The sequence below is a fragment of the Rhea pennata genome, unplaced genomic scaffold (genome assembly GCF_028389875.1).
Source record: "Rhea pennata isolate bPtePen1 unplaced genomic scaffold, bPtePen1.pri scaffold_47, whole genome shotgun sequence".
NCBI lineage: Eukaryota > Metazoa > Chordata > Aves > Rheiformes > Rheidae > Rhea > Rhea pennata.
In genome coordinates, this window is record NW_026907686.1 from 464,846 (window position 1) to 490,062 (window position 25,217).

General features: G+C 52.3%; 1 pseudogene; it reads left to right on the forward strand.

The window, feature by feature from the left end:
- LOC134154871 (DNA polymerase epsilon catalytic subunit A-like) overlaps window positions 1–25,217 on the forward strand; it is a 266,177-nt pseudogene that overhangs the window by 200,013 nt on the left and 40,947 nt on the right.

Sequence of the window (25,217 nt, forward strand, 5' to 3'; positions counted from 1 at the left end):
GCCTCTGATGCCTAGTCAACCTTGATGTGTGCTCTCAAGCAGAGTGACCAGGCACTGACACCACTCCCCTGGGAAGGCTGATCCTTCCATCATGCTTTGCTTAGGGCTTTTCCTGGGGCCAGTTTGTGGGTGGGGGTGCACAGTGCGGAGTGCAGGACCATGATATGGCAGCTCCTGGGCTCCCAGGGGACAAGGAGGCATCAAGGCCACAGTGCTTTATGGAAACAGTACCTTCTCATGGACCTTGGTGACAGAGACACCAGCCACATCCAAGGGGACAGAGACCTGAGTTCTGTTGGAGGCTTTCAGCCACGGCAGTGCCCTCAGCCATCTCCACCACAGCCTGTCCTATGCTTTCCCATGCCTGCGCCTGCTTCCCTGCAGCCTGTACACACCCAGCCTGCTTCCCCACTTGCTCTCACCCGGGGCTCTCCCTACCTCTCCTGATGTCTTCCTGTCCTCACTTGCTTTTCCTTGAAACACAAAGACATGCATTCACCACAGACTCCCTCTGGTTGACCTGTAGCACCACAACACCAGCCTTCAAGAGATTTTTTTCCCAAAAGTGACATCTAAACCCCACAAGCTGCTGTTTGTGTCTTTTTCTGCTTCTCATGCTGTTTCCCGCTATGAAGAAATGCTCCCTCATCTCTGAAAGCACCCTTCAAGCAGTCACAGGCTACTGTTCTACTGCCCTTGGCCTCAACTTCACCAGGCTAAAGATGCCCAGGTCCTTCAGTCTCTCCTCATGGATGGAATTATTCCCACCTAGGCACAGCACCTGACACTTCTCTTTTAAATCTTCATGAGGTATCTGTTGTCCGAATCACCCAAGTTTCTCAAGATCCTTTAGGACTGAAGCTCTTCTGTGTCAAAACATAAGAGAACAAAACCACTCCACCACCAACACCATAGCCAATAGATGGAGGGTAAGCAGGGGTGGACTGTATGGGAGGGGACGCGAGTGGTAGAGGAGACAAACATGAAAGAAGGGAAAGAAAAAAAGATGAGGAAATTAAAAGCGAAGCAAAGGATTGATCAGGGCTTTTGGGGGATTCCTGCCAAGAAGCCCTGCATTTGAATATTTCTGACTGGAGGAGGACAGGAAAGTTGGCCTTCTTCCACTGTCACAGGGTACCTTGGTACTTTCCGTGATATCAATAAGGGAAGATCAAGAATGGGAAGATTCATGGACTCCTTCAGGCTAGAAGGGACCTCAGCAGGTCCCTAGCCCAATCGCCTTGTTCACAGCAGGATCAGTTCTGAGGTTAGACCATATTGCTCTGTTCTTCATCCAGTCTGGTCTTGGAAACCTCCAAGGGAGGACACTGCACAGCCTCTCTGGCAATCAGTTCCAATGCTTCTCCACAGAGCAAGTGCCCCAGCTGCCAGACTATTTTGAAGGCCCTCAGCCAAATTTGCTCCCAGTTACCAATCTCTTTCTTTTCCTGGGAAACCAAAAGTGGATGCAGTGTTCTAGGTGTGGCCTAATGAATCCTGACTAGAAGGCAATCATCATTCACCTCGACCTCCTGGCTGTGCTCCTGGTCATACAGCCCACAATGCTTTTGGCCTTCTTTGCTGCCAGGGAATGCTACTAGCTCCTGTTCTGCCTCTGTTCACCAGAACCTTCAGGTCCTTTCTCACGGAGCTGCTCTCCAGGCACTTTGGCCCCAGTCTGTAACACTACTGGATGCTGGTTTATCACAGGTGCAAGACCTGGCATTTGGCCTCGTTGAATTCCCTGAGGTGCCTGAATTCCCTGAGATGCCTGACAGCCCATTCCTCCTGCCTGTCCAGGTCCCTCTGAATGGCTGCCCTCAAGAATATGGCTGCCCCCCCACCACATCCCCAGTCTGAGATCACCTACAAGCATGACGATTGTTGCCTGCTTTGTGTCATTAATAAACAGTACAAGTTCCTGGAGAGACCCTGTGGTGCTCCTCCTCTCCATGGCCTCCAGGAAGAGTACTACCCATTCACCACTGCCTTCCGAGCCTGACCAACCAAGCAGCTTTTTACCCATCCAGTTGTCTGCTCTTTTAGACTGAAACATTCTGATGTGCATGCAAGAATACTGTGGGAGACAATGTCAAACACCTTGCTAAAGTTTTGGGAAAAGACATTTATTCTTCTCCATCCACAAATACAGCTCTTTATTCATAGCAGATAGTCAGACTGGTGAGGTACAATTTCCTGTGGGTAAATGCATTCTAACGGTTCCCAGGCGTCTTCTCCATCATATTCCTGGAAATGTGATCTGAGAGGATTCATTCCATGATTCACTCCTCACCAAAGTGAGGCTGAGCTGCCTGCAGCTCCACAGGTTGTTCCTGTGGCCATTATTGAAGATGGCTGTAACGTTTTCCTTTCTCCAGACATTGGGACTTCACCCCATCTCCACAATCTTCCAAAGATGATAGCGAGTGGCCTTGCAGTGACAGCAGTCGGCTCTCACAATGTCCTTGTATGCAGCCCATCCAACCCCATTGACTTGTATAGTCTGAGTTCTCCCAAGTAAATCCCTCACTAACCTCATCCATTGTTGCCTGTTTTTCTCCTCTGCAGTCTTGACTCAAGGTATAACAGCCCAGGAGACCTTGCTTGTGGAAACAGAAGCTAACAAGGGGCTGAGTTCTCAGACCTGTCTGCATCTGCTGCTACAAGATTCCCTGTTCCATTTAGCAGTGAAGCCACATTTTTCCTTTTTATTCTTTATTCTCACTGAAGCAGTAGTAGCTCATCTTTATGCCCTTGGCATCCCCTGCAAGTGTCAGTCCTACAGGAGTTTTTCTTCCCTAACATCATTCCTATTGGGCAATATTTCTAAATTCTTCCATTACAGCTTCTCCCTCCTTTTGCTTCTGGTATGCTGCCTTAGTGGCCTCGGGAGCTGAAGAGCTGCATCTCATGGGTCCTCCCATCAGTCCCAGGTACTGGCCAGTGTCTGCTCCTCTGAAGTCCAGGGTCTGTACTCTGCTACTGTCCTTCCTCACCTCCCTGAAGATCTAGGAATGCACATTTTCATGGTCACAGTAGACAAGGCTGACACTTACTATCCCATTTCTGATCTTCACTGTTTCAAATTTCCAGATACAAGAAAGCATCACTCTTAGCAGCCCATCTGGCAGCTGTATGAAAGAGTTGTCCTTGATGCCCTTCAGAAACCTCCTGGACAGCTTGCGCTCTGCTCTTTGCCCTTCCATTGAATGTCAGGAGGCTTAAAGTCCCCCCAGGAGGAACCAGGGTCTCTGATGGACAGACTTTATCACTTGGCTAACAGGAGATGTCATCCACCTCCTCACCCTGATTGGGTAGTCTGTAGCACCCATCATGATGTCACCCTCAAAGTGTCGCTCACCCACAAGCTCTCACCCAAACCCTTCTCCATCCCATGCAAAAGCTCTACACATCTGAGCTTCCCCTTCACATAAAGGAAATCGCCCCTTCTCATCTTCCTTGACAGTCTCTCCTGAAGTGCTTGAACTCTGCAAGCACAGCCCTCCACTCCCGTGAGTGATCTCACCACATCTCAGTCATTCCAATGATGTTTCAGGCCCGTGACAGCTTGTGCATCTCCATATGCTCCTAACTGTGTCCCAAGATGCATGCATTTGTGCGTATTTGGGTTGCAGAGCCTCAGGTGTGGCACTGAGAAAAGATCGATCATGGTAAAAACCTGTTTCCAAGAGCCAAGGGCACTGTGTGTGCAACGGTCCCACTTCAGAGCAGAGCCATGCTGGCATGGATAGCAGGTAGCAATGGAATGGTTAAAGAAGGTTCCCAATAAAAGAAAAAAAAGAACCTGCAGTGCCCAAGGGCAGGGAGAAACAGAGCTGAGCTGTTTCTAAACATCAGGAGAGGGGTTTGATGCCTGAGCTGACTCTGCAGCAATATGAGGCCTGTGACAGAACGGAATCCATCTCCAGGCAGGACAAGGTGGCACTGAAGAAGTCCCTGGGCCTGGGCAGCCTCTGATCCAGCCATCCTGAGGTCATCTTTAGCCCAGTCCTGGTTCAAACCCTCCAGGGGTGAGATGACGTTGAGGGGGAGGAAGGCAAGCAGGGTTTGAGAGTGCAGAGACTAGAGTGGAGACCTTGGTGTGATGTGCCTCCCATTTATGCAGCATGCTTGGAGGCAGACGGGATGGACTTTCGCTAAAGGCAGTGGTGGGATTCATTGGTCTGGGCACAGGTAGAAAAGCCTTAGATAACCGGGAGTGTTTGCCCAGAAACCACTCTGAAAGGGATAGCTGTCCTGTAGGTCCGAGATGGTTGTGCTACAAACCCCAGGCATCTGACGTGGACCTGTCTGACTGTTTTATCTTATTAAATCAAGGGTCTGCACTGAATTACGTTAGCAGTTTGCACTGTGGGCATCTCCGTGTGTCTCTGTGTCGTAGTGGGTGGTGCTCTAACAGTAGTGGGAAATAGTGTCATTTCAGATGTCCAAGGAAATTCCCCACCTGGCCCCCACCTCATGCTCTAGAAGGATGCAGGTCTCTGCCTTGCTCCATCAGAGCAAGCAGACACTGGCACATGCCTTGGACCACCTTTGTCTCTGTAACTGTCACCAGGTGTTACCAGGTAACTGACTCCCACTCTCCACCTCCACTGATTACAACAGCTTAGGCAAGGAGTTTGCACACAGACACTTATGTTGTGCACACTTCAGCTTCAGCAAGCAGAATCCCACCTCCTGTGTGTTGTAGAGTTCATGGGAGGGAGCTGAATCCCATTCCAACCTGGGGGTTTCTACACTGCCATGAGATGCCTCAGCTGACTCTTCTGAATCAACACCTGAACCATGGGTAAATGAACTCCCTTCCTGACCCCATCAAGGAGTCCTGCCTAGTTAAGACATAGGAATAGGGGCTTCCAGTGTGGGACATTTCCACCTCTTGTAGGTTACCATCCTCTGATGAGACAATTTGCAATGCTGGAATCAGCTTTTCCTCAGTGCTTAGAGAGGAAGTATTGGTGATTATTTTGTCTCTTTCAGAGAACATTTCCCAGGAGGAGGGAGCCCAAGGGACAGAGAAATTCATGCCTACAGCTGGGCCCCTGCTCCTTAGCAGGGCCAGGCTCCTGAGACTGAGGGCGCTCATGGTAATCTGACAGCACTGCCCAGAGAGAGCTCTGTCCAGGAGCAGCTGCTCTGCTAAGAGCAGCAAGGCTCCGGGCACTGCCTGCTGCTGCTGCTATGAGATGAGATGAGGCAGAGAGAAGTGAAAAGCAGCTTTGAGTGGGAGGACAGAGGAGAGCTCCTTGTGGGAGAAATCTTCCCAGCCCCTGATACGGTAGGTCTCTGCCTGCAGGGCAATGCTACGGAGGTTCCTGGAGGGGTCTCCTGAACCCAGACCAAATGAGGCTATCTTGGCTGACAGACTTTTTAAGGATCACCCTTGTGGTTCCTTCAGGGCATAAGAAGTCATATAAGATGCTTCAGAGCATGGATTCAGCTACACACAGTCAGAGGGACAGGGAATGCTGCTCCCTTCTTCCAGGGATGGATGCAGGGGTGTGAAGCTGGGGGTATGCACACAGGTCTGCCCAGGTTTGTGATTCAGAGCAGTGTCCTTGAGCCCCTGGGTGCTGTGTGCCTGGGAATCTCCTGCCTGCAAGAGCTAGCGCTCAGCATGCCTGAAGAGCTCACTGTGCTACTTTGGGACAAAGCTCTAGATGAGAGGAGTGATCCAAAGTGGGTCAGATTTGTTCTTGTGTTGAGAGGTGACGCATGGGTCAAGGTTGCTCACAGCTCTAGCTCAGGCACTGGACATGTCCAAGGGATCTTTTCAAGAGGCAGAGCAGGAGAAGGGCTACTTGAAAGGGAAGGAGCTTTTCTTCTGGTCTCTGTGCTTCCAATTTTCTCCCTAATTCTGTCAGGGAGAAAAAAAAATGAAAGTGTTTTCTGTTTTGGCAAGGAACTGGGACTCCACAGCCTTCACTCCGAGAGATTGATAGGTCTATGAGAAATCTCTCCAAGCCGCTTAGTCCTCACCTTAGCCTCCAGACAGCATCAACATCACATTTTTGACCTCCCCAGGGTTTATGTGACCTGTTCCTTAGGACCTGCATACAGAGAGATGCCCCTGGAAAGTGCCCTGATCCAGGAGATTTCTGTAGGGCAGAGCTGAGCACCCAGAGGGTGGGTTGAGGTCTGTTAGAATTGTCTGGGAAAAGACCATAAGACAGAGAGAGAGCTCCGAGGCACCTTCCTCTGAGCACCTTCCTCCCCTGTGTCTCCTCTCTCACGCTGCAAAGCCTCTGTCCTGACAGCCATGGGGTCCAGGCCATGAGCCTCCTCCCCTGCAGCCGGACCTCCAGCAGAGGAGAAGGGCATACCTCAGGCCCGTTTCATGCTACCCAGCAAAGGGGCTGAGAAAAACTGCCCTGCAATGACACCATCTGCCGGGCTGCATGCCCAGCTGGGTAAGGTGAAGGCTTTCCCAAGTCTGGCCCCTCTATCTCTCTCTCCTTGCCTCCCTTGGCAGCAGGATCACACTGTTAATCCTTGTTTCCCCTCCATGCTTCTCCTGTTCTTGTCCTTGGGCTCTCTGGGGTTGGATGTTGACATGTGGAGCCCCAGGAAATGCAGTCCATGGGGTTGGGAAATGAGCTGACTCTCCCTTAAGGAGAGTTTCCCTGTGGTGTCCTGCTGGGCTGCGAGCTGCCCTCTAGAAAGGCTCCGCTGTCTCAGAACACCTCTGTGATATCTGAGATACCCATGAATAAGCTGCAGAGGTGCTTGGCTAGAAGGGGAGTGTGGAGACCTCCCTCTGGTGCCTGCAGAAAGGGAGGGAATTTTGGAGATCTGCACTTGGACACTGGATCCATCTGCTCTCAGCAGGGTCTGGTTTCTTTTTAGAGTAACATCATCCTCCAGCTCAAAGAGGTGTTAGCACAGGAGAGCTGGGAATGAGACTAACAGGCAGGTGAGATGTTCCCACTCGAAGTGACAGTGGATGTTTTCTTCTCAGGACTCAGAGTAGAAATGCCGAGGATTTCTGCTCTAAAGAGCACTCCCAGGGATGACAGGGGCATCTCAAAGAAAATAATATGAAAAAGATCCTCAAAACACATTTCTGCAATTCTTATTGTTTAGAATTGGGAGTGAAGATGCTGCAAAACCCTTCCACAAGAGGAATGGATTTCACTTAACAGAAATTGTTAATGTCAGAGTGAGTCACCAGAATTCTCACATACCCCCTGCAGGTACAGTAGGACAGACACTTGGGACCATGGGCAGAGGTCTTTGCTCTTCATGACGCACTCAGTCAGCATAAATGAGAGCTGGAGGAAGGGAACTGCACAAAAGGCATCCCAATAAAGAGAGAAGCAATATGGGATTGTTAAGAAGAAAATTATTTATTTATCTATTTATTTATTGTTCTATAAAAGTCTCTCCTAACTTCTTAATGTCTTTTCTTCTTTCAACAGCCCTTGTGATTAATGTGAACAAATGTCCAACAGCAGCTCCCTCAGTGAGTTCCTCCTCCTGGCATTTGCAGACACACAGGACCTGCAGCTCTTGCACTTCTCGCTCTTCCTGGGCATCTACCTGGCTGCCCTCCTGGGCAACGGATTCATCATCACAGCTGTAGCCTGTGACCACCCCCTCCACACCCCCATGTACTTCTTCCTGCTGAACCTCTCCCTCCTCGACCTTGGCACCATCTCCACCACTGTCCCCAAATCCATGGCGAATTCCCTGTGGGACACCAGGGCCATTTCCTACTCAGGATGTGTTGCACAAATGTTTCTATTTCTCTTCTTGTTAGGAGAGAGTATTGTCTTCTCACAGTCATGGCTTATGAGCGCTACGTTGCCATCTGCACACCCCTACACTATAGCACACTCATGGACAGCAGAGCCTGTGTCAAAATGGCAGCAGCTGCCTGGGCCAGTGATTTTCTCCATGCTCTCCTGTACACTGCCAACACATTTTCCATACCCCTCTGCCAAGGCAACACAGTGGACCAGTTCTTCTGTGAGATTCCCCAGATCCTCAAGCTCTCCTGCTCTGACTCCTACCTCAGGGAAGTTGGGCTTCTTGTGGTTAGTGCTTTTTTATTCTTTGGGTGTTTCATTTTCATTGTGGTGTCCTATGTGCAGATCTTCACCGCTGTGCTGAGGATCCCCTCTGAGCAGGGCCGGCATAAAGCCTTTTCCATGTGCCTCCCTCATCTGACCATGGTCTCCCTATTTGTCAGCACAGCATTTTTTGCCTACCTGAAGCCCCCCTCCCTCTCCTTCCCAGCTCTGGATCTGGTGGTGGCTGTCCTGTACTCAGTGGTTCCTCCAGCAGTGAAGCCCCTCATCTACAACATGAGGAACAAGGAGCTCAAGGATGCCCTGAGGAAACTGATCCAGTGGGTCCAATGTCAGCACCAATAACCATCTCATGTGCATCCACTCAATGGTCACATGGCATTTGGCATCAAGGATCTGTGCGATTCATTTTTTTCCTTACTTTTTGCTGATACTTTCTTGTGAAAAGAAAGAAAAATGTTTTGATTTATGCCACTTCTCTCTCATTGGAATATGACTCACAGAGTACGCTGAAGTAGCGAGCTAGGCTTCCCCCTTCATCATCAGAGATGGGAGAATTTTGGAGCCTGCTAGTGTGAGCTCCCTCGGATGCCCCCCAGTGCAGTGAGGAGATTTTTCCCTTTGCAGTGTCTCTTTCAGCACTGACACCAAGGGAGCTTGGGGGACAGAGTCAGGCTCAGGTGAGTACAGACAAGGTGAGATCCTGAGTCCCCTGCCCTTTTGGAAAGCTCAGCTCCCCTGGCCGCTGTCAGGGTGTGATCTCACACCCACCTCCTGTGAGGGAGGATCCAGCAGATGGCTGGTCCCTTCCCTGTATAGAGCTCCAGCACTCACAGCAGAGCAGGAGTGGAGAGGAGGAGAGTTTAGATGCAGCCTGTTGGAACAGACCTTCTGCTCCTCGGGACCATCTCTACACTGCTGCAGCAGGCATTTACTTGCTGTGGTCTTCACTTGAGGCCTGCACATTTCCTGGACCTGCATCCACCATCAGCAGCAGCACCTTCTCTTCTCAGGCCTGCTCTTCTCATTTCTAGACTGCCCTGCTGTGCTCTCATGTATGTATATGGCCTAAGTGCTCTTTGTAACATGGTGCTTCCTTGTGCATTTCTGTGAGCTCAGGCAGGACCAGGCACTGGACACCCTTATGCCAGACTTGGCCTCCACAATAACATTTCCATATTAAAACATTTCCATAATAAAAGCGGATCTCCTCTTTGACCTGTTCAAATTCTGCCTTTCTTCAGAAGTTAGAGTCAAAAATAAGCCCAAGGGATTGCACAACAAAAGGGCCTGCTCTTCTGCTTGCCAACTCTATAGCCTCCAGGGGATGTGCTCAGATTCCCTGGCTGATCTGCTACAGACTGCAGGTCGGGTTCAGGGTTCACCTCTCAGTGACCATTGGAGATGGGGGATGGTCTCCAAATTGCCTGCCCAGGGCTGTCCCACAGGTGGCAGTTCTGATGAGAGATGGCCATCCTTCTAGAGGGGAATCTGAGCCCCAGGAGAGCTCAGGGGATCTCCAGGGAGAGTGTTTGCTTGGGGGTGGGCAGTGAGTGGAGCCTCACAAAACGAGGGACGCTCCATGGTGGAGTGACCAGAAAGTAAGGCACTAAATCCAGATATGCATGGGGAAATGAGGACTCTGCAATCCCCGGAGAGGCAGGGAGGACCAAGGAGGCCCTGGGAACAGTCACTGGAGAGCGATTCCTGCACCCTCAGTGAAACACCACAGGCTGGAGCTAGTGCCCACCCAAACACATCTCCTGACACTGCAGATGCCCTGGGGTCACTCTGAGCACAATCCATGAGCACAGACACACGCCAGTAATCGGCGGTGGTGATCCCTACCTGGCCAAATCTGCTTCCTAACCTGACCAGCATTACCAGAACTGAGGCAGGAGTCACTATGTGACCCCAAGGCCCCACAGCCTGCTTGCACTGCAGAGCAGCACTGCCAGCTTGGGTCTTGTCAGGAGCACAGAGCAGGGGTGTGGGAATGGCCAGGCCAGCATGGACATGCTGACCTGGGGAAAGGCTCTCTGGAGAGCAGGGATGTCATAGGAGAAGATCAAGGCAGCACTCAGAAATAGGAAATGAGAACAAGAACCAGGTTTCTCTGTGCACCTGCACAGGTGGCTGTGTCCCCAGGGCAGCAGGAGCTGCCGAGGGGCTGCAGGGCCAGCACTCTCATGCTGTGCTTGGTGGCAAGGTGGGGGGCATGGAGGGGCTGCAGGCAGACAGGAAGGAGGATCCGCTGGGCACCAGAACAGGGGAGACAGAGAGAGACCAGGCCTCACTGCAGGACCTCATCCTCCTTGGTGTGGAGCTGCTGTGATATGCCTGAGATATGCTGTGGACATGGCTGTACCTGGCCCTGCTCCTCTCACCTCTTGATCTGACACTGTCTTCCTTCTGCTGACCTAAATCCTCATCTGTACCTCAGAACTGTCCCCTGACTACAGCCAGGAAAGCCTTGGCCAGAAAAGCTGTGACCCAAGCCTGATCCCACTCTGTCATGGCTGGCAGAGGGAGGAGAGCACCCAGGGCAGAGCAGAATGAGCTCGACTGGGAGATGGTCATGGGGAAGATCCAAAGGTCCCTGGCTCAGCCCTGGGCGTGGCAAACTCCCTCATGCACCCTGAGAGGCTTTGGTTGCCTCTTTCACCCTCCCTGTGCTCCTCTCCCATCAGCGAAGGCCGAGTCCAGCATCGCCTGGGGACTCTCTTCCCTATGGGGAGGAAAGAGAGGGCCTTCAGCAGCCTCACGCTGTCCTTTCCACCCCTGGCCTTTGCATTTGTACGTGCCTGGGTCTGCCCACTTGCCTTCAACACAGTCACAGCTGCCCTGTAGCCCAAAAAAATCCTGGCACTCCTGCCCTCCAGCTGGCACCCACCCCACACCTGGAGCCTGGCCAGCCACAAACGCATCTCCCATCCAGTGCCCCAGCCATGCAGCCAAGGGCAGGAGTCTTCGCCCCAGTTTCCCTGCTCCTCCTCTGCTCTTGGCACTGCTGCTGCTGTGCCCATGTCAAACTCTCCTGCCACCAGAATGCCCCAGGGCCTGAGGCAGCTCAATCTCCCTCCAGGGCCGCACTGGAGACATTCAGGAGCAAGCAGAGGTGGGACTGGCACCACCAGGGTGGGTCAGGAGACAGCAGCTCCCCTCCCTCATACTGGAGCTGAGGCTGGGGCTGGGCACAGCATTTCCCTGGGGAGCTCCTGTAGAAACCACTGCAAGGGATGCTCCACCTCTGTCCTGGCAGCAGCTCCAGCACTGTGGGTGCTGGCGTGGAAGGGAACAGAGAGGGTCAAGGGGGCCAGGCTGCCTGGGGGAACATCATGACCTTGTCTGTGCATTAAAGGAAGGGGTGCGGAAAGCCGGAACTCAGCTGGAGCTGACACCAGAGACCTCTGCTGTGCTGGGGCTCTCCAGGGCTGCCTGAGCAGACCTCAGGCTGTGCTGGGCAGGGGGCTCGTGCCAGGCTCCAGCTGCCATGGGTCTGGCCGAATGCCTGGACATGGAAAGGGCTGGAGTATTACTAAATGACTCTTAAATGATCTCTCAGTCTGGGGGAGTCTGAGCACCCAGTCCCTGACCAGCCCGGGCTGTGCCCCATGTGGTAGTCAGCAGACAGCTGTGCTCCAGGATGTGCTGGGACCTGGTGCAAAAGAGAGGCCATGCAAGGCTGGGATTTTCCCCTCTGACAGGACACAGAGACATGTGAGGGGCTGCTCTGGGACGATGGCCCTCGTGTAGCTTCCCAATGTGTCTGTGCTATACAAGGAACACCCTGGGCTCTTCTCTCCTGCACCCTCCAAGTCCTGGTGCCTTTCTCAGGACACCTGCATTTGCCCTGCAAGCACACAGCTGTGTGCTCCAATGCTGCTGTTCAGACATAGTAGCTGAATGGCAGCATTTTCCTTCTCCCAGGGCCGTGTGTGCTTGTGCCAGGCTCAGGTATTTAGTGTGCATCTCCCAGGAAAAGGTACCAGGCTGGGGAGGCTGCTAGAGATGGTGAGGATCGAAAACAGTGGATTTAGTGGTATCTCCTACATTGAAACTTCCCCTTTCCAACCATCTGTGCTACTCAGAGCTACTTTCACAGGGGCTGGCGTGTCCAAGTAACAGCGACTTTTGTTTCTTCAGATTTCCTTCTGCATCAGAGGCTGGATGAGGCAGTCTCCTTCAGTCTCAAGTCAGAAGGGTTTTCTTCCAAATACACTTTGCAGGTGAGGAAGTCCCAAGGGGCAAGCGTGACTAAAAAGGCAGGAGAAGGCAGACAGCTGAGCCTGTCACAGCCTGATCATCTCCTCCTGTGGTAACCAACACCAGTGACATCAGAGACCCTGACAAGCCTCCCAGCTTGGAATCAGGCACAGAGCACAAAGGGGAATTGTAGAGAATTGGCTGGACGAGCATGGATATCAGGCCATGCAAATGAGCAACCCTGACTTGCTGATACGGAGTAACCTTGGAGACACCTTGAAGGACAAGTAATGAGGGAGTAAGAATGAATGCTATATAAAAACAGGATGAAGGGGTTGGCGAGACGGGACAGTGAATATGTGGATAGCCAATAGCACAGAGCTTTGTGGCGTGAACTATAGTAGTAAGCCAATTAGATATAGCCAGCAGGATGCTTGAGCGTGTGAACAGCATACGATGGTATATAAGCAGGTTAAGTTGCTGAAATAAACGGATCATATTGCTAACTCATATTGAGTCGTCTTATGATTCCGCAAGCCCGCCTCCGACAGGGAAGCAGTTGCCTGGCCGCTGGCAGAGCAGCAGCTCACCTGACCAAATACAGCCAATTTGCCACCACTACTCATGATTGTAAAGCATCAGAGCTGCAGGATGTGCAGGCGTTCTGCAGGTAGCAGCCCCATGAAGGGTTGATAGAGTGGCTGTTAAAACTGTGGGATGATGGGGCAGAGGCAGCTTATTCTGCTAGAGAGGAGCTCGGTAGGATGGGGTCTCCGCCCCAGGGTCCTACCCTCTGCAACACCCTCCACATCCTGCAACTGCAAAACCGAGGTAGTCTCTTTCTCTCAGTGTCCAAAAAGTTCCAGAGAGGCCAACTAAATCCCTGCTTGCAACGAAATCCCGGCTTGATGAGCCCATTCAGTGGACTCCATGCTGGACCCATGACAGTGGGCACCTGGCACAAGTCCCCTGCCCAGCACAGCCTGGGAGGTGGCTCAGGCCTCTCTGGAGAGCCCCAGCCCTACAGGGAACAGCCCTTCTGGCCTGTTGTCTTCAGAGCCAGAAGCGTCCTCCCAAGCCATTCCACAGCCCTGTTGCTGCTGCTCAGCTGCTCAGGCTAAAGTGACCTCACAGCTGCTCTGCTGATGCTGTTCCTGCTGCTGGCCTATCCGGTACTCGGGCAGCAGTGACCTCACGGTCTGCACTGAGGCCATGAACCTGCTTCTGGCCTGTCAGCAGCAGAGGTAGAGGGGACTTTACATGAAACCAACAGCAACCAAGGGCCTCCTGTTGGCGCATCAGCTGCAGAGCAGGAAGTGACCTCACAATCAGCATCAGAGCCCTGTCCCTGCCTTTGACCTGTCAAGTACTCAGGCAGCAATGACCTCACAAAGAACATACAAGCCATGTGCCTGTTTCTGGCCTATCACCACCAGAGACTGAGGTGACATCACTAGAAGATACAAGAGCTTCCTGCTGGCCTATCAGGTCTGAGGCAGCAGTAACCTCACAATCAGAATGGAAGCCATGTGCCCACTGCTGGCCTATCAGCACTCAGGCAGAAGTGACCTCACAAGCACAAACTTCTGTCTTCTCTCTGCTTCTGCTGTATCAAGTGCTGATGGAAAAACGATCTCAAAATCAGTGTCAAAGCCATAAGCCTGTTCCTGGCCTCTGAGTAGCAGATACAGAGGAAACAGAAAGTATTTCCATGAACCAAGAGTCTGCTGTAGCCCACCAGCTTCAGAGAGAAGTGACCTCACAACATGGATCTGAGCCATGTGCCTGCTGCTGGCCTATCAGGTGCTTGGGTGGTGGTGACCTCACAAGTACAAACTCCAGCCATGTCCCTGGTGCTGGCCAGTTATGTTCTCACACACAGGTCACCATGTCATTCACTCCCACGAACCCGAGGAATGGTGATCTCCAGGATTTGCTTGCTCCTGCAGTGGCTTCCCAGGAGCTGGGAGAGGGCTTAGGAGGGACCTGGCCCCAGGCACCTGTCAGCACCTTCACCTCACGAGAGGCGGGACCTGTCCCTCCTCCCCTCAGTCCTTGGAGCAGCCAGCTCCTCTCCAGCAGGGTGACAGGAGCCTGAGCTCTCCTTGCCCACCAGGAAGGCATGCTCCCATAAGCACAGCCAGCTGTTTGTCCCCAAGCACCAGGCCTAGGAAGCGTGTGCAGGGGTGTTAGCACAGCCCCAGGTAGTGCAGTGCCATGAGGATCCTGCCAGGCCTGCTCTTCCAGCACTTCCTCAAAAAGCATGCTTGGGAGGAACAGAAAGGGCCAGGTCCCATCTGTGCCCTTCCAGCTGGGTGAAGGGAACACCTTGAGTGCTTATGGGAGTCCATCAGGAGCATGCCCTCAGGTGCTGCTGCTCATGGAAGAAATGGCCTTTCTGGAGAGGTGGTAAATGCACCCATAGCTAGAGATGTTTACTGGTGGGACCCCTGGCCTGAGTCTCCCTGTTTTGATTCATTTCTACTTTCTTCCTCCACCTCTCCCACAAAGAAATTTGTCTTACTCTGTGAGGTGAGTCAGGAGCCCCTGGCACGAGCAGAGGAGCCTGTATCCAGCCCTGTGGCTCAGGGCTTGGGATCCTTGGCACCTCGGGCGGGCCACTGCCACTTGGCTTTTCCAGACCGGTGCTGTGAGCTCTCACACACATACTTACTCTTTCAAGGGCTCCACAGATCATCATAATTCTTCACAGTTTTGTTTATTATGCAAGGGAAAAGATAGAAGGTATTGTTGACTGAGGTGTGACCCTAGCAAGTATCACTGAAGAGGAGAGAGGGCATCAAGTAGTTTACAGCCACCGTCAGGACATTCAGTCCCAATCTTTTCTCTTTCAGACTAAACTCAGGCTTCATCCCACAGCCACTGAAGACAATAGAAAGAGTTTTTGGGGTTTTTTTTTTGTTTGTTTTTTTTTCCCCACATCAATGTTCTGGAGTATCAGTCATAGTGCTTCAATCTTAGTTTTAGTTAGATTTGCACAGATATATCACTGAATCATAATTCTGGGCATGCTATCAGAGGTCAAATAAATCAGAAGTCCCCCTGGCACTCTCCCCTGTGAGCAAGTCTGGGCACATTTGGCTTGGGCCACTTGGCCCATGGCAAAAATACTTCTCTCCTCTCCTCTCCTCTCCTCTCCTCTCCTCTCCTCTCCTCTCCTCTCCTCTCCTCTCCTCTCCTTTCCTCTCCTCTCCTCTCCTCTCCTCTCCTCTCCTCTCCTCTCCTCTCCTCTCCTCTCCTCTCCTCTCCTCTCCTCCCCTCCCCTCCCCTCCCCTCCCCTCCCCTCCCCTCCCCTCCCCTCTTCACTTTTCTATTTTCTTTTCTTTTTTCTTCTCTTTTTGGTCCTTTATTTATCATACCTCTCTCTCCAAGATGGGCAGTCTGCTAATTCAGCACTTTCTTTATTTTGCTTCTCTTTAGTTGATGCTGCCAGAGTGGTTCGTCTGTCCCACTGCACTCACCCTGCTGTCTGCACTCTTGCTAGTACAGCCCAGAGTAACGGTGGCCATCCTTGCTACAGGAGCACCCTGTTGACCTCTCGCCAATTTGATGTCCACCAAGACCTGCAGGTCATTGCCTAGATCCTCTTTCTTGTCCTTCTTGAAGATGGATGTAATGTCTTGTGGGGAGGTGGGGAGGGCCAGGGGCCAGGCAGCAGCTGCAGGGCTGTGTCAGCTCCTGCTGCACTGCTGGTCCCTGCGGTGTGGGGAAAGGGGACGGGAGATGGGACAATGCAAGGGTGGTAGCAGGTCAGCAGGACAGGGGCAAGGGGCAGTGGAGGCTGCAGTGAGGGGTTGTGGTCAGTGTTTTCGCAGCACAGCAGCTGTGGTGTTCATCTCACACGCAAAAATAGTGCCCTGTTTCTCTGGGGCTCACGTCACCTCCCATCAGGACAGGGACATAGGAGGAGGATTCTCTGCCTGTCCTGGTGCTCAGGGCAAGATTCCCAAGTCTGGCACAGTCTTGCTGAGGGACGTCTTGGTCCTCAGCCTCTGCCTGGCACAGCTGGAGCAGGGATAAGAGCTCATGGGGACGGGCAGGGAGAGCTCTCCTGGGAGGTTCTCTTTTGCAGTGGAGTGCTGAGGAGCATCATGGCTCCCATCTGTACCCCATCCCTGCACCCCACACAGTGCCATGGCCCTACTGTGTAGGCACCGCACAAGGTTCGGTGCATTCAGGGTTGGGAGAGCATCTCCCTGTCATGGGTCCCATAACAGCCCTCCGTGACTCATCCACCCACAGCCCTCCTGCTTTAGCCGCCTCCCCAGCATCGAGCCCCTGCGCAGCCCAGGCCTTCTCCCACACTGGAGATCATACATAGCCATCCTCTAGGGTCTGCCAGGGTCCGGGCTAGGAGAGGGGCCAGGATGGGCTGACTGTTCCCCTAAACACAGGCAGCGAGCCCAGGAGGAAGGAGCTGGCCACACGTCAGAATGCACCCAGAAACCAGGGATGCGTAAGGAGCACTAGAAATGGCCGGTGTGAGAGGCCGGTCTGTGACAAATGCCTGGGGGCACCATGCCATGGTCGCTCCATGCAACCAAGAGCACAGACCGACCTCCTCTCCTCTGCACCAGGCATGTCTTGGTTGCCCTCCATGAGACCTGGCTCTACATCACAACACCCCTAGCCTGTGTCCTCACCCTGCCAGCTCACACAGCTGAGCTGACATTGGCACTTTTCCTCTCTCAGGCCCTTTCCAGCCCAGCCCAGCCTCTCCCCGTCTCTCCCCATCTCCCCTACCCTCTCCACAGCCCACTCAGCAAAGTAGCCCAGGATGGTGGTGGCCCCACAGCAGTGCCTGCCACAGGGGGCTGCAGAGCTCTGGGCACTCACTCCACAGCCCCAGCCCCACAGCAGGCACAGCAGCTCCATGGGGAAGGAGATGTGTCAGCTCCATCAGCCTCCAAGCTGAGACTGGCCCCCGTGACACAAGGAGGCAGAGCACAGTGACACTCTGTGTCCCTTGTTCTGGTGACCAGGAGATTCCTGGGATGTTGGATGGGCATCATTGCACCTGACAATTCCCACCAAAGTGTCTGTGGCTCTGGAGGATGCTCTCAGCAAGTACAGGGCATTTCAAATGCCTCAGGCTCTGTCCCAGATCGCCTGAACGTGAGAGGCAATTTCTTCACTGTGAGAGTGATGGAGCACTGGAACAGGTTGCCCAGAGAGGTTGTGGAGTCTCCTTCTCTGGAGATATTCAAGGCCTGCCTGGATGCAACCCTATCTAACATGCTCTAGGTGACCCTGCTGAGCAGGGAGGTTGGACTAGATGATCTCCAGAGGTCCCTTCCAACCTTACTGATTCTAGCCCATGGTTTTTGATTGAAGATGGTATGAAAAACTCCCCAAGTTCCCTCCTCTGTGCTTGCTCAGTGCCCACTGCCTCTTCTGGGATTGTAGAGCTCTCACTAGCCTGGACATTCATCGGTTTTGCCCTCTACCTTTGGGTAACTCCACTTGACTTTGTGAAGCTCCCTTCACCTCGAGGCACATGGTGCCCTTGGAGGTGCCCTGTGCTCTCCTGGGGGCTCCAAACTCCCTTTGAGAAGGACAGGCATCAGTCTCCAGCCCTGTCATATGGGAGATGCTGTTTGACCATTCACCACCTGCAGGAGCACTGGGCATCCACAAGTCAGAATTGAATCCAGCCCTCATTCCCTAACACATCACCGATGTGCTCATTGGCTTGAGCCCAAGCAGTACCTGGAGATACAAGTCTTTCAGCGTGAAAGTCCTTGAGACATTCTTGGCTCCAGTGTTAAAAGAAGAGCCCAATCTTCAAGCACTGCACTGCACTGCCTTTTATTAGAGAGAGGCCAGCTGTGACACAGGGACAGACAGACAGAGACTAAACTCTCCTCCTCTCCACTCCTGCTCTGCTGTGAGTGCTGGAGCTCTATACAGGGAAGGGACCAGCCATCTGCTGGATCCTCCCTCACAGGAGGTGGGTGTGAGATCACACCCTGACAGCGGCCAGGGGAGCTGAGCTTTCCAAAAGGGCAGGGGACTCAGGATCTCACCTTGTCTGTACTCACCTGAGCCTGACTCTGTCCCCCAAGCTCCCTTGGTGTCAGTGCTGAAAGAGACACTGCAAAGGGAAAAATCTCCTCACTGCACTGGGGGGCATCCGAGGGAGCTCACACTAGCAGGCTCCAAAATTCTCCCATCTCTGATGATGAAGGGGGAAGCCTAGCTCGCTACTTCAGCGTACTCTGTGAGTCATATTCCAATGAGAGAGAAGTGGCATAAATCAAAACATTTTTCTTTCTTTTCACAAGAAAGTATCAGCAAAAAGTAAGGAAAAAAATGAATCGCACAGATCCTTGATGCCAAATGCCATGTGACCATTGAGTGGATGCACATGAGATGGTTATTGGTGCTGACATTGGACCCACTGGATCAGTTTCCTCAGGGCATCCTTGAGCTCCTTGTTCCTCATGTTGTAGATGAGGGGCTTCACTGCTGGAGGAACCACTGAGTACAGGACAGCCACCACCAGATCCAGAGCTGGGAAGGAGAGGGAGGGGGGCTTCAGGTAGGCAAAAAATGCTGTGCTGACAAATAGGGAGACCATGGTCAGATGAGGGAGGCACATGGAAAAGGCTTTATGCCGGCCCTGCTCAGAGGGGATCCTCAGCACAGCGGTGAAGATCTGCATATAGGACACCACAATGAAAATGAAACACCCAAAGAATAAAAAAGCACTAACCACAAGAAGCCCAACTTCCCTGAGGTAGGAGTCAGAGCAGGAGAGCTTGAGGATCTGGGGAATCTCACAGAAGAACTGGTCCACTGTGTTGCCTTGGCAGAGGGGTATGGAAAATGTGTTGGCAGTGTACAGGAGAGCATGGAGAAAATCACTGGCCCAGGCAGCTGCTGCCATTTTGACACAGGCTCTGCTGTCCATGAGTGTGCTATAGTGTAGGGGTGTGCAGATGGCAACGTAGCGCTCATAAGCCATGACTGTGAGAAGACAATACTCTCTCCTAACAAGAAGAGAAATAGAAACATTTGTGCAACACATCCTGAGTAGGAAATGGCCCTGGTGTCCCACAGGGAATTCGCCATGGATTTGGGGACAGTGGTGGAGATGGTGCCAAGGTCGAGGAGGGAGAGGTTCAGCAGGAAGAAGTACATGGGGGTGTGGAGGGGGTGGTCACAGGCTACAGCTGTGATGATGAATCCATTGCCCAGGAGGGCAGCCAGGTAGATGCCCAGGAAGAGCGAGAAGTGCAAGAGCTGCAGGTCCTGTGTGTCTGCAAATGCCAGGAGGAGGAACTCACTGAGGGAGCTGCTGTTGGACATTTGCTCTGTCTCGGTTCAGGGCACTGTCCAAGGAGGAAAAGGCATTGACAAGTTAGAACAGGCTTTTCTGAGCAAAACCCTCTCCATTCTTCAAAGCATCCCAACATTACCTCTCTCTTTTACCTTGTTCAGCTCCTTTCCTGGCCCACAGCTTGTGCTGAGGGTGCCCAGCAACGCAGGGGCCTCTGACCATGAGCTCCAGAAGAATCAGCCACTGAGATTTGTAAATGGAGGTGTCAGACTTCCCCGTGTATTTGGTGGAGATACCTGGGAATAGATGCCCTGAGCTGAGGAAAGGGGATTTGTTCTGGTGACCCAGGGGGAATATTCTCTTTTTATCCTTACGAGAGAAAAACTTAGCACTCATGGCAACTGTGCCTGAAAGAGAATGTCCTTCTGAGGGGTTCATCTCTCCAGGCTTTACCCTCTTGAACTGGGTGTCTGTATCTGGATCAATCACACCAGCTCCCACCCTGCCAAGGGAGGGAAACAGTGCAGTGAAGGCAGGGGTTGACCCAGTCCTTCTTAAGCATGTCTTTCCAACTGAGAAGGACCCTGCCCTCCCATCACTGTACTAACTGCAATGTTTCTCCAGGCAGCGTAGTGGGAGTGTGATGTTGTTGCCTCAGCTGCAGCTGAACCCCCTCCTTAGCCCCAGAGAGCAGGAGAGCAAAACCAGACCAGTACAGAGAGGTGAGGAAACAAGGAGTAGTTGCTCTATCACTCCTGCCACAGGAAAAAGCAAAGAGTAAGGGAGAGACGGGCACTCAGGAAAGAATTCCCCTCACCCAGCTGTGCACACCACCTCCCAGGTGGCAACATCGCAGGACAGTGGCTCTCAGCCCTTTTGCCACACAGTGGGAAATGGGCATGTTGCAATAAGAGATGCCTCTCTCCTCGGCTGGAGCTCAGGCTGCGAAGAGGACTGTCATGCCCTAGACCCCCTGGCTGTGAGGGCGGACGTCTACTAGGTGGGAGAGGAGACCCAGCAGTGCTTGCTTAGAGATTGAATTGAAGAGGATGACAGGGAGGTCTCCAAATTACCCCTCCCCCCCCCCAGAGCATTTTTTGTTCTAGTTTCCTGTCCTTCACTGAGCATATCTTCACTGCTCGGAGCTTTTCCTCCTGGGAGCTGTTTCTCTCTGCCCTGTTTCTTCCCTGTGAGCACTCTGCAAACAGGAAAATGAAAGCACAGACTCAGGAGAGTCCCCAGTCTTTAAGGTAACCTCTGTTACCCTCACAGGCAGCACAGTCACTGCCCCAGGCACACAGCACCACGGGGCACAGGGACACTGCTCTGAACTACAGCGCTGGGCAGACATGGGTGCATTCCCTGGCTTTACTCCCCTGCAGCATTCTGTGATGCCCTGTCCCTCTGACCACATAGCAATGAATCCCTGCTCTAAAGCACCACCTGCTACAAACAGGAGGAGCTGGGAGAGCCACCCTGAGAGACCCTTTCAGCTATGGAAGGTGCCAGCTGCAGAAGAACCTACCAGGAACCACAGCAGCATTGCCCTGCAGCCAGAGACTTACTGTGTCGGGATCTGTGAAGGTTTATCCCTGCAGGGAGCTCTCAGTCATCCTCCCACTCCCAATTGTCTTTAACTTCTCAGTTAAAGAGAGAGGGAAAGAACCTGGCTCTGAGCCTTGCTGCTCTTTTAAGAGGAGCTGCTCCTGGACAGAGCTGTCTCTCTGCAGCACGTGACAGATTGCCAAGGGCTACCATGGTTACAGGAGCCAAGTGCAGCTCAGAGGCAGAGTCCCAGCTGAAAGCATGACTGTCTCTGTCCCCTGTGCACACTCAAGATGTCCTCAGAACTCCAGGACTGACAGCTCCTGAAAGGCAGCAGGCTCACATGAAGTCCACTGAAGAAGACTAAAATAATCAGCAACGGTCCTTCCTGAAAGAGTGGAGAGAGACTGAGTCCAGCCTTGCAGTTAGTCTCATCAGAGGATGGTTATCTAAGAGAGGTGGAAACGTCCCACTCTAGAAGGCCCTGCTCCCATCTCATAGGAAGACAGGACACCTAGACACAGGGAGAAGAAAGGAGTTCATTTACCTGTGCTTCAGGGACCTGTTTAGAGGAGTTCATCAATACATCTAATGCCCACTGAGAAGCCCCAAGGGTGCAGTGGCATTCAGTTCCTTCCTGTGCACCCACAAACTCATAGGATGTGGGATTCCCCTTGCCCACATTTGGGGGTAAACAAAATGAGTGTCTGCATGGGAGCTCCTTCTCAAAGCTCCCATTGGAATCAAAGGTGAAATAGGGTAGGAGAAAGTTGTTCACGCACAAACACCTGGTGGCACTGGAACAGACAGAGGTCATCCAGGACATGTGCCGGTGTCTGTCTGCCTGCTCTGACAGAGTAACTATGAGACACAAATCCTTCCAGAGCACGAGCTGGGGGCCAAGTGGAGAATCTCCTTGGCCATCTGCAATGACACTTGCTACCGACAACTGCAAGAGCTCCACTCACTCCAAAGCCAGGACACATACAGATCCCAACATTGCAAACAGCTCCTGTGATTCAGTGCTCACACTTGATTTAATGCAATGACAAGAGGCCTTCAGGGCCATGCCAGATGCATGGGGTGTGCAGCACAACCACCACATTTCCAGCAGGTCCAGCACAGGACCTCCAGGAACTCCATGCCTTTCTGGAGTGGTTGCTGTCAAACACTCCAGGGCATCTTGGATTTCCTGCGTATCCCCAGAGAGTGGGTTCCCATCACTGTCTTCACACAAAGTCTATCCCATTTACAGCCAAGCATGCTGCAAAGATGGACAGCATATCACACCAAGTTCCCACATATTTGCCTACACTCTCAAAGCCCAGTTGTTCTCCTGTCTCCAAACTTTTTCTGATTCCCACAGGCATGAACAGGGACTGTGCTAATGATACAGCCACAGTGTGACTGCATTGCAGGCTGTTCAGACCCAGTGACTTTCTCAGTGGCACCTTCTCCTTCCTGGAGATCTGGTCACTTCTGTCACAGACCCCAAGATACTGCAGAGTCACCTTGGGTACAAAACACCTCTTCTGCCACAACTGCATGGCCCAGTTCTGTCTCTCTCTGGCCTTGGGTACTGTAGCGTTTACTCTCTTAGCGGAAGCCTCATGTCAGCATTACATCCTCAGTTGCCATCTTCACCAGCATGTCTCTGCTCTGAAGCGGGGCCTTTGCATACACGGTGTCCTTGGCTCTGGGACCACATTTCACAGCAACAAGTCTGTGCTCAGCCCTGGTGCCACAGCTGAGGTTCCACATCCCAAATATACACAAATGCACAAAGCCTGGCACGCAAACAGCAGGAAGTAGAGATGCACAACCTGTGACAGAACTGCTACATTCTGAAGCACTCTGAGGAAGCCTATGGATCACAGAGCCTGATTCTCATGGGGGGACTTTAATCTCCCTGACTCTCATTGGGAAAGCAGTGCAGCAGGATTCAAACTATCCAGGGGGATTCTGGAGGGTGTGGAGGACCACCTCCTACCACAGCTAAGCCAGATATACCAACAAAGGTGCCATTTTCCTTACCTTGTAACCTGTCAATGGGGAAGAACTGATCAGGGATGTGATATTCAGTGTCAGGCTTGTAAAGAGGAGAAGCAGACTCCAGACTCTGGCGGTCAGGAGAGCAGACTTGGGCCTACTAGGGGGGCTGGTAGAGGGGTCCCATGGGAGGCACCTCTGAAGGGTCAGGAATGCTTGATAGGTGAGTCAGGAATTCTTTGCAAGAACACAAGTCTATGGCATTGGATGGGCTGCAGCTGAGAATGCTGAGAGAGCTGGCAGCTCTCTTGCAAGGCCACTTTCTTTCATCTTGTAAAGGTGTGGAGTCTCGAGGAAGCCCCAATGTCTGGAGAAAGGCAAAGTGGCATCTATCTTCCACAAAGGTCACAGGGACAAACTGGGGAAGCATAGGCTGTTCAGACTCACTTTGATCAGGAGAGTGTCATGGAGTGAGTCTTCTCTGATCACAGTTCTGGGCCCATAAAGGAGAAGAAGGTGACTGAGAACATTCCATATAGGTTTACCAAGGGTAAATCATGCCTCCCCAACTGCATGGTCTTCTATGTTGAACAAACTGTATTGGTGAACCATCAGAGAGCAGTGAACGTGAGTTAACTCGAGCTTAGGAAGGCTTCTGACACTTTCTCCCACAGCAGACTAGCACACCAAATAGGATTTCATGGTCTGAATGGGTAGACAACCAAATGGCCACATAATTGGATGATGAGGCTCAGAAGATACTCGTGAAAGGACAGTACTCTTCCTGAAGAGTTCAAGAGTAATGGAGTAACACAGGCTCCTTCCTGGAACCTGTCCTGTTTTAAACCTTCATGAATGACCCGGAGAGGGTAACTTTCAGCACGCTTATAGATGACCCCAACCTGAGTGGGGAGCAGTCTTAGGCTTGAGGGCTGCCACTGAGAGGGCCCTAGATTGGCAGGAGGAAAGCCAGGTCAGGAATCTCATGAAATCCAGCAAGGACAAGGGCCATGTCCCTGCACTTGGGACAGAAGAAAATCCTGCAGAGATACAGGCTGGGGACTGAGTGTCCATGGAGTAGCTCTGCAGAAAAGGACCTGCGGATTTGGGCAGACAGAAGGCAAAGTATGAGACAGGTGTGTGCCCAGGCAGCAGAGAAGGCCAACAGCAGCCTGGGCTGTATGAATAGGAGCATGGCCAGGAGGTCAAGGGATGTGATTATTTCCTTCTCCTTGGAACCTTCTAGACAGAATGTGCAATATTGCATCCAATTTTGGGCCCCCCAGAACAACGACCTCCCTGTACAAGGAGGTCATCAAGAAGGTAAAGATAGGTTCTGCATAACAGTGTGTGGCAGGATAAAGAGAGACAACGGCTGTAAGTTGAAGCCAGAGAGAAACAGGCTGAAGAGAAGCAGAAAACCTCTCTGCTGAGAGGATGTTCAAGCACCTGAATGCATTGCCCATCTTGTTATCTTGCTGGAGGCACCATAGGTCTAGGGGAGCCATCAACAGACACATATTAACAGTGCCACAGGACAGCCTCAGTCTGTGGGGAACTTGAGAAATGGAAGGATTCAGCCAGCAGAAACCTCATCAAGTCTTACAAAGAGAAGCGGCAAGTGCTGTGCATAGGAAAGAAAAACCCTGTGTATCAGGATAGTTTGGGACCTGACCAGCTGAGGAGTGGTTTCATCCAGGAGAAGGCCTGAGTGTTACGAGGGATGCCCTAGGAGCCATTGGTGCATGCTCCCTCCCTCAGAATAAGGCCAAAAGCCTACGGGGCTGCATTAGGACAAGCATGGCCACCCAGACAAGGGGAGTTATTATCCTCCTCAACTCAGCACGAGTGTGACCCATTTGGGGTTTTCAGAAGCAGTTCTTGGTAGTGGGAAGCAGCATGGAAGGGGAAAGAGCTACAAAACTATAGCTTGAGAAGTCCAGACTGGACAGTAGGCTGAAGAAATATCACTCCAAGGGTAGTGCTGTGGTGCAAAAGGTCACCAGAAGTCTGTGATCAGCCGATGGTTGTGCGTTTCCAAGAACAGCCAGTGAGGACAGAGAGATATCAGTAAGGGAGGGGAGAATCTGGAGAGAAATCAAAGTGGAGAAGCAGGTTGGGAG